Genomic DNA, 13,760 nt, shown 5'->3' on the forward strand with positions numbered 1-13,760 from the left:
TAGGTGAGAAAAAGGCAAGCGTTGCTTTGTTGAGCAAAGGCGCATTGGGGCTGTGGTTTGTTCCCCGAGGAGAGTCTACCTTTCCGGAATGCAGCTCCCTGAAAGGAGTTTGGAGCGGAGCATGAGAAGTGGTCTCGGTGCAGAGCTCCCATGCTGGCTCCGGGCGGATTGCTGGGTTCTGCGCCAAGAAGGCAGTTGCCTCCCATCTCCTGCTTGTCCACGAAGGAGAACACTTTAGGAGTGGGTTTCCAGCTCAGGAGACCACCAGCAAAGCAGCAGGGCCCAGGCAGCCAGAGGCAGCCCAGACCCTCTTTGGCCTATGGAGACCAGAGGCCTGGGGGAGAAAAAGGCAAGCGTTGCCTTGCTGAGCAAAGGCGCATTGGGGCTGTGGTTTGTTCCCCGAGGAGAGTCTCCCTTTCCAGAATGCAGCACCCTGAATGGAGTATGCAGCGGAGCATAAGATGTGGCCTCGGTGCTAAGTTCCCTAGCTGGCCCTGGGTTGACTGCTGGGGCCTCCGCCCACAAGGCATTTTCCTGGCAACTCCTGCTTCTCCACGAAGGAGAACACGTTTGGAGTGGCTTTCCAGCTCAGGAGACCACCAGCAAAGCAGCAGGGCCCAGGCAGCCTGAGGCAGCCCAGACCCTCTTTGGCCTATGGAGACCAGAGGCCTGGGGGAGAAAAAGGCAAGCGTTGCTTTGCTGAGCAAAGGCGCATTGGGGCTGTGGTTGGTTCCCTGAGGAGAGTCTCCCTTTCCAGAATGCAGCTCCCTGCATGGAGTTTGGAGCAGAGCTTGAGATGTGGTCTCGGTGCTGAGCTCCCTAGCTGGTTCCGGGAGGGTTGCTGGGGCCTGCGACCAGAAGGCATTTTTCTGCAAACTCTTGCTTCGCCATGAAGGACAACATGTTTGGAGTGGGTTTCCAGCTCAGGAGACCACCAGCAAAGCAGCAGGGCCCAGGGAGCCAGAGGCAGCCCAGACTCTCTTTGGCGTATGGAGTCCAGAGGTCTAGGGGAGAAAAAGGAAAGCGTTGCTTTGCTGAGCAAAGGCGCATTGGGGCTGTGGTTTGTTCCCCGAGGAGAGTCGAACTTTCCCGAATGCAGCTCCCTGCATGGAGTTTGGAGCGGAGCGTGAGATAAGGTCTCGTGGCAGAGCTCTCTAGCTGGCTCCGTGGGGATTGCTGTGGCCTGCGCCCAGAAGGCATTTTCCTGCCAACTCCTGCTTCTCCACGAAGGAGAACCCGTTCGGAGTGGGTTTCAAGCTCAGGAGACCACGAGCAAAGGAGCAGGGCCCAGGGAGCCAGAGGCAACCCAGACCCTCTTTGCCCTCTGGAGACTAGTCGGCTAGGTGAGAAAAAGGCAAGCGTTGCTTTGTTGAGCAAAGGCGCATTGGGGCTGTGGTTTGTTCCCCGAGGAGAGTCTACCTTTCCGGAATGCAGCTCCCTGAATGGAGTTTGGAGCGGAGCATGAGATGTGGTCTCGGTGCAGAGCTCCCAAGCTGGCTCCGGGCGGATTGCTGGGTTCTGCGCCAAGAAGGCAGTTGCCTCCCATCTCCTGCTTGTCCACGAAGGAGAACACTTTAGGAGTGGGTTTCCAGCTCAGGAGACCACCAGCAAAGCAGCAGGGCCCAGGCAGCCAGAGGCAGCCCAGACCCTCTTTGGCCTATGGAGACCAGAGGCCTGGGGGAGAAAAAGGCAAGCGTTGCCTTGCTGAGCAAAGGCGCATTGGGGCTGTGGTTTGTTCCCCGAGGAGAGTCTCCCTTTCCAGAATGCAGCACCCTGAATGGAGTATGCAGCGGAGCATAAGATGTGGCCTCGGTGCTAAGTTCCCTAGCTGGCCCTGGGTTGACTGCTGGGGCCTCCGCCCAGAAGGCATTTTCCTGGCAACTCCTGCTTCTCCACGAAGGAGAACCCGGTTGGAGTGGGTTTCCAGCTCAGGAGACCACCAGCAAAGCAGCAGGGCCCAGGCAGCCTGAGGCAGCCCAGACCCTCTTTGGCCTATGGAGACAAGAGGCCTGGGGGAGAAAAAGGCAAGCGTTGCTTTGCTGAGCAAAGGCGCATTGGGGCTGTGGTTGGTTCCCTGAGGAGAGTCTCCCTTTCCAGAATGCAGCTCCCTGCATGGAGTTTGGAGCAGAGCTTGAGATGTGGTCTCGGTGCTGAGCTCCCTAGCTGGTTCCGGGAGGGTTGCTGGGGCCTGCGACCAGAAGGCATTTTTCTGCAAACTCTTGCTTCGCCATGAAGGACAACATGTTTGGAGTGGGTTTCCAGCTCAGGAGACCACCAGCAAAGCAGCAGGGCCCAGGGAGCCAGAGGCAGCCCAGACTCTCTTTGGCGTATGGAGTCCAGAGGTCTAGGGGAGAAAAAGGCAAGCGTTGCTTTGCTGAGCAAAGGCGCATTGGGGCTGTGGTTTGTTCCCCGAGGAGAGTCGAACTTTCCCGAATGCAGCTCCCTGCATGGAGTTTGGAGCGGAGCGTGAGATAAGGTCTCGTGGCAGAGCTCTCTAGCTGGCTCCGTGGGGATTGCTGTGGCCTGCGCCCAGAAGGCATTTTCCTGCCAACTCCTGCTTCTCCAAGAAGGAGAACCCGTTCGGAGTGGGTTTCAAGCTCAGGAGACCACGAGCAAAGGAGCAGGGCCCAGGGAGCCAGAGGCAACCCAGACCCTCTTTGCCCTCTGGAGACTAGTCGGCTAGGTGAGAAAAAGGCAAGCATTGCTTTGTTGAGCAAAGGCGCATTGGGGCTGTGGTTTGTTCCCCGAGGAGAGTCTACCTTTCCGGAATGCAGCTCCCTGAATGGAGTTTGGAGCGGAGCATGAGATGTGGTCTCGGTGCAGAGCTCCCAAGCTGGCTCCGGGCGGATTGCTGGGTTCTGCGCCAAGAAGGCAGTTGCCTCCCATCTCCTGCTTGTCCACGAAGGAGAACACTTTAGGAGTGGGTTTCCAGCTCAGGAGACCACCAGCAAAGCAGCAGGGACCAGGCAGCCAGAGGCAGCCCAGACCCTCTTTGGCCTATGGAGACCAGAGGCCTGGGGGAGAAAAAGGCAAGCGTTGCCTTGCTGAGCAAAGGCGCATTGGGGCTGTGGTTTGTTCCCCGAGGAGAGTCTCCCTTTCCAGAATGCAGCACCCTGAATGGAGTATGCAGCGGAGCATAAGATGTGGCCTCGGTGCTAAGTTCCCTAGCTGGCCCTGGGTTGACTGCTGGGGCCTCCGCCCACAAGGCATTTTCCTGGCAACTCCTGCTTCTCCACGAAGGAGAACACGTTTGGAGTGGGTTTCCAGCTCAGGAGACCACCAGCAAAGCAGCAGGGCCCAGGCAGCCTGAGGCAGCCCAGACCCTCTTTGGCCTATGGAGACCAGAGGCCTGGGGGAGAAAAAGGCAAGCGTTGCTTTGCTGAGCAAAGGCGCATTGGGGCTGTGGTTGGTTCCCTGAGGAGAGTCTCCCTTTCCAGAATGCAGCTCCCTGCATGGAGTTTGGAGCAGAGCTTGAGATGTGGTCTCGGTGCTGAGCTCCCTAGCTGGTTCCGGGAGGGTTGCTGGGGCCTGCGACCAGAAGGCATTTTTCTGCAAACTCTTGCTTCGCCATGAAGGACAACATGTTTGGAGTGGGTTTCCAGCTCAGGAGACCACCAGCAAAGCAGCAGGGCCCAGGGAGCCAGAGGCAGCCCAGACTCTCTTTGGCGTATGGAGTCCAGAGGTCTAGGGGAGAAAAAGGAAAGCGTTGCTTTGCTATGCAAAGGCGCATTGGGGCTGTGGTTTGTTCCCCGAGGAGAGTCGAACTTTCCCGAATGCAGTTCCCTGCATGGAGTTTGGAGCGGAGCGTGAGATAAGGTCTCGTGGCAGAGCTCTCTAGCTGGCTCCGTGGGGATTGCTGTGGCCTGCGCCCAGAAGGCATTTTCCTGCCAACTCCTGCTTCTCCACGAAGGAGAACCCGTTCGGAGAGGGTTTCAAGCTCAGGAGACCACGAGCAAAGGAGCAGGGCCCAGGGAGCCAGAGGCAACCCAGACCCTCTTTGCCCTCTGGAGACTAGTCGGCTAGGTGAGAAAAAGGCAAGCGTTGCTTTGTTGAGCAAAGGCGCATTGGGGCTGTGGTTTGTTCCCCGAGGAGAGTCTACCTTTCCGGAATGCAGCTCCCTGAATGGAGTTTGGAGCGGAGCATGAGATGTGGTCTCGGTGCAGAGCTCCCAAGCTGGCTCCGGGCGGATTGCTGGGTTCTGCGCCAAGAAGGCAGTTGCCTCCCATCTCCTGCTTGTCCACGAAGGAGAACACTTTAGGAGTGGGTTTCCAGCTCAGGAGACCACCAGCAAAGCAGCAGGGCCCAGGCAGCCAGAGGCAGCCCAGACCCTCTTTGGCCTATGGAGACCAGAGGCCTGGGGGAGAAAAAGGCAAGCGTTGCCTTGCTGAGCAAAGGCGCATTGGGGCTGTGGTTTGTTCCCCGAGGAGAGTCTCCCTTTCCAGAATGCAGCACCCTGAATGGAGTATGCAGCGGAGCATAAGATGTGGCCTCGGTGCTAAGTTCCCTAGCTGGCCCTGGGTTGACTGCTGGGGCCTCCGCCCAGAAGGCATTTTCCTGGCAACTCCTGCTTCTCCACGAAGGAGAACCCGGTTGGAGTGGGTTTCCAGCTCAGGAGACCACCAGCAAAGCAGCAGGGCCCAGGCAGCCTGAGGCAGCCCAGACCCTCTTTGGCCTATGGAGACAAGAGGCCTGGGGGAGAAAAAGGCAAGCGTTGCTTTGCTGAGCAAAGGCGCATTGGGGCTGTGGTTGGTTCCCTGAGGAGAGTCTCCCTTTCCAGAATGCAGCTCCCTGCATGGAGTTTGGAGCAGAGCTTGAGATGTGGTCTCGGTGCTGAGCTCCCTAGCTGGTTCCGGGAGGGTTGCTGGGGCCTGCGACCAGAAGGCATTTTTCTGCAAACTCTTGCTTCGCCATGAAGGACAACATGTTTGGAGTGGGTTTCCAGCTCAGGAGACCACCAGCAAAGCAGCAGGGCCCAGGGAGCCAGAGGCAGCCCAGACTCTCTTTGGCGTATGGAGTCCAGAGGTCTAGGGGAGAAAAAGGAAAGCGTTGCTTTGCTATGCAAAGGCGCATTGGGGCTGTGGTTTGTTCCCCGAGGAGAGTCGAACTTTCCGGAATGCAGCTCCCTGCATGGAGTTTGGAGCGGAGCGTGAGATAAGGTCTCGTGGCAGAGCTCTCTAGCTGGCTCCGTGGGGATTGCTGTGGCCTGCGCCCAGAAGGCATTCTCCTGCCAACTCCTGCTTCTCCACGAAGGAGAACCCGTTCGGAGTGGGTTTCAAGCTCAGGAGACCACGAGCAAAGGAGCAGGGCCCAGGGAGCCAGAGGCAACCCAGACCCTCTTTGCCCTCTGGAGACTAGTCGGCTAGGTGAGAAAAAGGCAAGCATTGCTTTGTTGAGCAAAGGCGCATTGGGGCTGTGGTTTGTTCCCCGAGGAGAGTCTACCTTTCCGGAATGCAGCTCCCTGAATGGAGTTTGGAGCGGAGCATGAGATGTGGTCTCGGTGCAGAGCTCCCAAGCTGGCTCCGGGCGGATTGCTGGGTTCTGCGCCAAGAAGGCAGTTGCCTCCCATCTCCTGCTTGTCCACGAAGGAGAACACTTTAGGAGTGGGTTTCCAGCTCAGGAGACCACCAGCAAAGCAGCAGGGCCCAGGCAGCCAGAGGCAGCCCAGACCCTCTTTGGCCTATGGAGCCCAGAGGCCTGGGGGAGAAAAAGGCAAGCGTTGCTTTGCTGAGCAAAGGCGCATTGGGGCTGTGGTTTGTTCCCCGAGGAGAGTCTCCCTTTCCAGAATGCAGCACCCTGAATGGAGTATGCAGCGGAGCATAAGATGTGGCCTCGGTGCTAAGTTCCCTAGCTGGCCCTGGGTTGACTGCTGGGGCCTCCGCCCAGAAGGCATTTTCCTGGCAACTCCTGCTTCTCCACGAAGGAGAACCCGGTTGGAGTGGCTTTCCAGCTCAGGAGACCACCAGCAAAGCAGCAGGGCCCAGGCAGCCTGAGGCAGCCCAGACCCTCTTTGGCCTATGGAGACCAGAGGCCTGGGGGAGAAAAAGGCAAGCGTTGCTTTGCTGAGCAAAGGCGCATTGGGGCTGTGGTTGGTTCCCTGAGGAGAGTCTCCCTTTCCAGAATGCAGCTCCCTGCATGGAGTTTGGAGCAGAGCTTGAGATGTGGTCTCGGTGCTGAGCTCCCTAGCTGGTTCCGGGAGGGTTGCTGGGGCCTGCGACCAGAAGGCATTTTTCTGCAAACTCTTGCTTCGCCATGAAGGACAACATGTTTGGAGTGGGTTTCCAGCTCAGGAGACCACCAGCAAAGCAGCAGGGCCCAGGGAGCCAGAGGCAGCCCAGACTCTCTTTGGCTTATGGAGTCCAGAGGTCTAGGGGAGAAAAAGGAAAGCGTTGCTTTGCTATGCAAAGGCGCATTGGGGCTGTGGTTTGTTCCCCGAGGAGAGTCGAACTTTCCCGAATGCAGCTCCCTGCATGGAGTTTGGAGCGGAGCGTGAGATAAGGTCTCGTGGCAGAGCTCTCTAGCTGGCTCCGTGGGGATTGCTGTGGCCTGCGCCCAGAAGGCATTTTCCTGCCAACTCCTGCTTCTCCACGAAGGAGAACCCGTTCGGAGAGGGTTTCAAGCTCAGGAGACCACGAGCAAAGGAGCAGGGCCCAGGGAGCCAGAGGCAACCCAGACCCTCTTTGCCCTCTGGAGACTAGTCGGCTAGGTGAGAAAAAGGCAAGCGTTGCTTTGTTGAGCAAAGGCGCATTGGGGCTGTGGTTTGTTCCCCGAGGAGAGTCTACCTTTCCGGAATGCAGCTCCCTGAATGGAGTTTGGAGCAGAGCATGAGATGTGGTCTCGGTGCAGAGCTCCTAAGCTGGCTCCGGGCGGATTGCTGGGTTCTGCGCCAAGAAGGCAGTTGCCTCCCATCTCCTGCTTGTCCACGAAGGAGAACACTTTAGGAGTGGGTTTCCAGCTCAGGAGACCACCAGCAAAGCAGCAGGGCCCAGGCAGCCAGAGGCAGCCCAGACCCTCTTTGGCCTATGGAGACCAGAGGCCTGGGGGAGAAAAAGGCAAGCGTTGCCTTGCTGAGCAAAGGCGCATTGGGGCTGTGGTTTGTTCCCCGAGGAGAGTCTCCCTTTCCAGAATGCAGCACCCTGAATGGAGTATGCAGCGGAGCATAAGATGTGGCCTCGGTGCTAAGTTCCCTAGCTGGCCCTGGGTTGACTGCTGGGGCCTCCGCCCAGAAGGCATTTTCCTGGCAACTCCTGCTTCTCCACGAAGGAGAACCCGGTTGGAGTGGGTTTCCAGCTCAGGAGACCACCAGCAAAGCAGCAGGGCCCAGGCAGCCTGAGGCAGCCCAGACCCTCTTTGGCCTATGGAGACAAGAGGCCTGGGGGAGAAAAAGGCAAGCGTTGCTTTGCTGAGCAAAGGCGCATTGGGGCTGTGGTTGGTTCCCTGAGGAGAGTCTCCCTTTCCAGAATGCAGCTCCCTGCATGGAGTTTGGAGCAGAGCTTGAGATGTGGTCTCGGTGCTGAGCTCCCTAGCTGGTTCCGGGAGGGTTGCTGGGGCCTGCGACCAGAAGGCATTTTTCTGCAAACTCTTGCTTCGCCATGAAGGACAACATGTTTGGAGTGGGTTTCCAGCTCAGGAGACCACCAGCAAAGCAGCAGGGCCCAGGGAGCCAGAGGCAGCCCAGACTCTCTTTGGCGTATGGAGTCCAGAGGTCTAGGGGAGAAAAAGGAAAGCGTTGCTTTGCTATGCAAAGGCGCATTGGGGCTGTGGTTTGTTCCCCGAGGAGAGTCGAACTTTCCCGAATGCAGCTCCCTGCATGGAGTTTGGAGCGGAGCGTGAGATAAGGTCTCGTGGCAGAGCTCTCTAGCTGGCTCCGTGGGGATTGCTGTGGCCTGCGCCCAGAAGGCATTCTCCTGCCAACTCCTGCTTCTCCACGAAGGAGAACCCGTTCGGAGTGGGTTTCAAGCTCAGGAGACCACGAGCAAAGGAGCAGGGCCCAGGGAGCCAGAGGCAACCCAGACCCTCTTTGCCCTCTGGAGACTAGTCGGCTAGGTGAGAAAAAGGCAAGCATTGCTTTGTTGAGCAAAGGCGCATTGGGGCTGTGGTTTGTTCCCCGAGGAGAGTCTACCTTTCCGGAATGCAGCTCCCTGAATGGAGTTTGGAGCGGAGCATGAGATGTGGTCTCGGTGCAGAGCTCCCAAGCTGGCTCCGGGCGGATTGCTGGGTTCTGCGCCAAGAAGGCATGTGCCTCCCATCTCCTGCTTGTCCACGAAGGAGAACACTTTAGGAGTGGGTTTCCAGCTCAGGAGACCACCAGCAAAGCAGCAGGGCCCAGGCAGCCAGAGGCAGCCCAGACCCTCTTTGGCCTATGGAGACCAGAGGCCTGGGGGAGAAAAAGGCAAGCGTTGCTTTGCTGAGCAAAGGCGCATTGGGGCTGTGGTTTGTTCCCCGAGGAGAGTCTCCCTTTCCAGAATGCAGCACCCTGAATGGAGTATGCAGCGGAGCATAAGATGTGGCCTCGGTGCTAAGTTCCCTAGCTGGCCCTGGGTTGACTGCTGGGGCCTCCGCCCAGAAGGCATTTTCCTGGCAACTCCTGCTTCTCCACGAAGGAGAACCCGGTTGGAGTGGCTTTCCAGCTCAGGAGACCACCAGCAAAGCAGCAGGGCCCAGGCAGCCTGAGGCAGCCCAGACCCTCTTTGGCCTATGGAGACCAGAGGCCTGGGGGAGAAAAAGGCAAGCGTTGCTTTGCTGAGCAAAGGCGCATTGGGGCTGTGGTTGGTTCCCTGAGGAGAGTCTCCCTTTCCAGAATGCAGCTCCCTGCATGGAGTTTGGAGCAGAGCTTGAGATGTGGTCTCGGTGCTGAGCTCCCTAGCTGGTTCCGGGAGGGTTGCTGGGGCCTGCGACCAGAAGGCATTTTTCTGCAAACTCTTGCTTCGCCATGAAGGACAACATGTTTGGAGTGGGTTTCCAGCTCAGGAGACCACCAGCAAAGCAGCAGGGCCCAGGGAGCCAGAGGCAGCCCAGACTCTCTTTGGCTTATGGAGTCCAGAGGTCTAGGGGAGAAAAAGGAAAGCGTTGCTTTGCTATGCAAAGGCGCATTGGGGCTGTGGTTTGTTCCCCGAGGAGAGTCGAACTTTCCCGAATGCAGCTCCCTGCATGGAGTTTGGAGCGGAGCGTGAGATAAGGTCTCGTGGCAGAGCTCTCTAGCTGGCTCCGTGGGGATTGCTGTGGCCTGCGCCCAGAAGGCATTTTCCTGCCAACTCCTGCTTCTCCACGAAGGAGAACCCATTCGGAGAGGGTTTCAAGCTGAGGAGACCACGAACAAAGGAGCAGGGCCCAGGGAGCCAGAGGCAACCCAGACCCTCTTTGCCCTCTGGAGACTAGTCGGATAGGTGAGAAAAAGGCAAGCGTTGCTTTGTTGAGCAAAGGCGCATTGGGGCTGTGGTTTGTGCCCCGAGGAGAGTCTACCTTTCCGGAATGCAGCTCCCTGAATGGAGTTTGGAGCGGAGCATGAGATGTGGTCTCGGTGCAGAGCTCCCAAGCTGGCTCCGGGCGGATTGCTGGGTTCTGCGCCAAGAAGGCATGTGCCTCCCATCTCCTGCTTGTCCACGAAGGAGAACACTTTAGGAGTGGGTTTCCAGCTCAGGAGACCACCAGCAAAGCAGCAGGGCCCAGGCAGCCAGAGGCAGCCCAGACCCTCTTTGGCCTATGGAGACCAGAGGCCTGGGGGAGAAAAAGGCAAGCGTTGCCTTGCTGAGCAAAGGCGCATTGGGGCTGTGGTTTGTTCCCCGAGGAGAGTCTCCCTTTCCAGAATGCAGCACCCTGAATGGAGTATGCAGCGGAGCATAAGATGTGGCCTCGGTGCTAAGTTCCCTAGCTGGCCCTGGGTTGACTGCTGGGGCCTCCGCCCAGAAGGCATTTTCCTGGCAACTCCTGCTTCTCCACGAAGGAGAACCCGTTTGGAGTGGCTTTCCAGCTCAGGAGACCACCAGCAAAGCAGCAGTGCCCAGGCAGCCTGAGGCAGCCCAGACCCTCTTTGGCCTATGGAGACCAGAGGCCTGGGGGAGAAAAAGGCAAGCGTTGCTTTGCTGAGCAAAGGCGCATTGGGGCTGTGGTTGGTTCCCTGAGGAGAGTCTCCCTCTCCAGAATGCAGCTCCCTGCATGGAGTTTGGAGCAGAGCTTGAGATGTGGTCTCGGTGCTGAGCTCCCTAGCTGGTTCCGGGAGGGTTGCTGGGGCCTGCGACCAGAAGGCATTTTTCTGCAAACTCTTGCTTCGCCATGAAGGACAACATGTTTGGAGTGGGTTTCCAGCTCAGGAGACCACCAGCAAAGCAGCAGGGCCCAGGGAGCCAGAGGCAGCCCAGACTCTCTTTGGCGTATGGAGTCCAGAGGTCTAGGGGAGAAAAAGGAAAGCGTTGCTTTGCTATGCAAAGGCGCATTGGGGCTGTGGTTTGTTCCCCGAGGAGAGTCGAACTTTCCCGAATGCAGCTCCCTGCATGGAGTTTGGAGCGGAGCGTGAGATAAGGTCTCGTGGCAGAGCTCTCTAGCTGGCTCCGTGGGGATTGCTGTGGCCTGCGCCCAGAAGGCATTTTCCTGCCAACTCCTGCTTCTCCACGAAGGAGAACCCGTTCGGAGTGGGTTTCAAGCTCAGGAGACCACGAGCAAAGGAGCAGGGCCCAGGGAGCCAGAGGCAACCCAGACCCTCTTTGCCCTCTGGAGACTAGTCGGCTAGGTGAGAAAAAGGCAAGCGTTGCTTTGTTGAGCAAAGGCGCATTGGGGCTGTGGTTTGTTCCCCGAGGAGAGTCTACCTTTCCGGAATGCAGCTCCCTGAATGGAGTTTGGAGCGGAGCATGAGATGTGGTCTCGGTGCAGAGCTCCCAAGCTGGCTCCGGGCGGATTGCTGGGTTCTGCGCCAAGAAGGCAGTTGCCTCCCATCTCCTGCTTGTCCACGAAGGAGAACACTTTAGGAGTGGGTTTCCAGCTCAGGAGACCACCAGCAAAGCAGCAGGGCCCAGGCAGCCAGAGGCAGCCCAGACCCTCTTTGGCCTATGGAGACCAGAGGCCTGGGGGAGAAAAAGGCAAGCGTTGCCTTGCTGAGCAAAGGCGCATTGGGGCTGTGGTTTGTTCCCCGAGGAGAGTCTCCCTTTCCAGAATGCAGCACCCTGAATGGAGTATGCAGCGGAGCATAAGATGTGGCCTCGGTGCTAAGTTCCCTAGCTGGCCCTGGGTTGACTGCTGGGGCCTCCGCCCAGAAGGCATTTTCCTGGCAACTCCTGCTTCTCCACGAAGGAGAACCCGGTTGGAGTGGGTTTCCAGCTCAGGAGACCACCAGCAAAGCAGCAGGGCCCAGGCAGCCTGAGGCAGCCCAGACCCTCTTTGGCCTATGGAGACAAGAGGCCTGGGGGAGAAAAAGGCAAGCGTTGCTTTGCTGAGCAAAGGCGCATTGGGGCTGTGGTTGGTTCCCTGAGGAGAGTCTCCCTTTCCAGAATGCAGCTCCCTGCATGGAGTTTGGAGCAGAGCTTGAGATGTGGTCTCGGTGCTGAGCTCCCTAGCTGGTTCCGGGAGGGTTGCTGGGGCCTGCGACCAGAAGGCATTTTTCTGCAAACTCTTGCTTCGCCATGAAGGACAACATGTTTGGAGTGGGTTTCCAGCTCAGGAGACCACCAGCAAAGCAGCAGGGCCCAGGGAGCCAGAGGCAGCCCAGACTCTCTTTGGCGTATGGAGTCCAGAGGTCTAGGGGAGAAAAAGGAAAGCGTTGCTTTGCTATGCAAAGGCGCATTGGGGCTGTGGTTTGTTCCCCGAGGAGAGTCGAACTTTCCGGAATGCAGCTCCCTGCATGGAGTTTGGAGCGGAGCGTGAGATAAGGTCTCGTGGCAGAGCTCTCTAGCTGGCTCCGTGGGGATTGCTGTGGCCTGCGCCCAGAAGGCATTTTCCTGCCAACTCCTGCTTCTCCACGAAGGAGAACCCGTTCGGAGTGGGTTTCAAGCTCAGGAGACCACGAGCAAAGGAGCAGGGCCCAGGGAGCCAGAGGCAACCCAGACCCTCTTTGCCCTCTGGAGACTAGTCGGCTAGGTGAGAAAAAGGCAAGCATTGCTTTGTTGAGCAAAGGCGCATTGGGGCTGTGGTTTGTTCCCCGAGGAGAGTCTACCTTTCCGGAATGCAGCTCCGTGAATGGAGTTTGGAGCGGAGCATGAGATGTGGTCTCGGTGCAGAGCTCCCAAGCTGGCTCCGGGCGGATTGCTGGGTTCTGCGCCAAGAAGGCATGTGCCTCCCATCTCCTGCTTGTCCACGAAGGAGAACACTTTAGGAGTGGGTTTCCAGCTCAGGAGACCACCAGCAAAGCAGCAGGGCCCAGGCAGCCAGAGGCAGCCCAGACCCTCTTTGGCCTATGGAGCCCAGAGGCCTGGGGGAGAAAAAGGCAAGCGTTGCTTTGCTGAGCAAAGGCGCATTGGGGCTGTGGTTTGTTCCCCGAGGAGAGTCTCCCTTTCCAGAATGCAGCACCCTGAATGGAGTATGCAGCGGAGCATAAGATGTGGCCTCGGTGCTAAGTTCCCTAGCTGGCCCTGGGTTGACTGCTGGGGCCTCCGCCCAGAAGGCATTTTCCTTGCAACTCCTGCTTCTCCACGAAGGAGAACCCGGTTGGAGTGGCTTTCCAGCTCAGGAGACCACCAGCAAAGCAGCAGGGCCCAGGCAGCCTGAGGCAGCCCAGACCCTCTTTGGCCTATGGAGACCAGAGGCCTGGGGGAGAAAAAGGCAAGCGTTGCTTTGCTGAGCAAAGGCGCATTGGGGCTGTGGTTGGTTCCCTGAGGAGAGTCTCCCTTTCCAGAATGCAGCTCCCTGCATGGAGTTTGGAGCAGAGCTTGAGATGTGGTCTCGGTGCTGAGCTCCCTATCTGGTTCCGGGAGGGTTGCTGGGGCCTGCGACCAGAAGGCATTTTTCTGCAAACTCTTGCTTCGCCATGAAGGACAACATGTTTGGAGTGGGTTTCCAGCTCAGGAGACCACCAGCAAAGCAGCAGGGCCCAGGGAGCCAGAGGCAGCCCAGACTCTCTTTGGCGTATGGAGTCCAGAGGTCTAGGGGAGAAAAAGGAAAGCGTTGCTTTGCTATGCAAAGGCGCATTGGGGCTGTGGTTTGTTCCCCGAGGAGAGTCGAACTTTCCCGAATGCAGCTCCCTGCATGGAGTTTGGAGCGGAGCGTGAGATAAGGTCTCGTGGCAGAGCTCTCTAGCTGGCTCCGTGGGGATTGCTGTGGCCTGCGCCCAGAAGGCATTTTCCTGCCAACTCCTGCTTCTCCACGAAGGAGAACCCGTTCGGAGAGGGTTTCAAGCTGAGGAGACCACGAGCAAAGGAGCAGGGCCCAGGGAGCCAGAGGCAACCCAGACCCTCTTTGCCCTCTGGAGACTAGTCGGCTAGGTGAGAAAAAGGCAAGCATTGCTTTGTTGAGCAAAGGCGCATTGGGGCTGTGGTTTGTTCCCCGAGGAGAGTCTACCTTTCCGGAATGCAGCTCCCTGAATGGAGTTTGGAGCAGAGCATGAGATGTGGTCTCGGTGCAGAGCTCCCAAGCTGGCTCCGGGCGGATTGCTGGGTTCTGCGCCAAGAAGGCAGTTGCCTCCCATCTCCTGCTTGTCCACGAAGGAGAACACTTTAGGAGTGGGTTTCCAGCTCAGGAGACCACCAGCAAAGCAGCAGGGCCCAGGCAGCCAGAGGCAGCCCAGACCCTCTTTGGCCTATGGAGACCAGAGGCCTGGGGGAGAAAAAGGCAAGCGTTGC

The sequence above is a fragment of the Sus scrofa genome, chromosome 6 (genome assembly GCF_054392235.1).
Source record: "Sus scrofa isolate SSC_HxYL_T2T_F1_AM1 chromosome 6, Sscrofa_HxYL_maternal_Yorkshire_Landrace_v2.0, whole genome shotgun sequence".
Classification (NCBI taxonomy): domain Eukaryota; kingdom Metazoa; phylum Chordata; class Mammalia; order Artiodactyla; family Suidae; genus Sus; species Sus scrofa.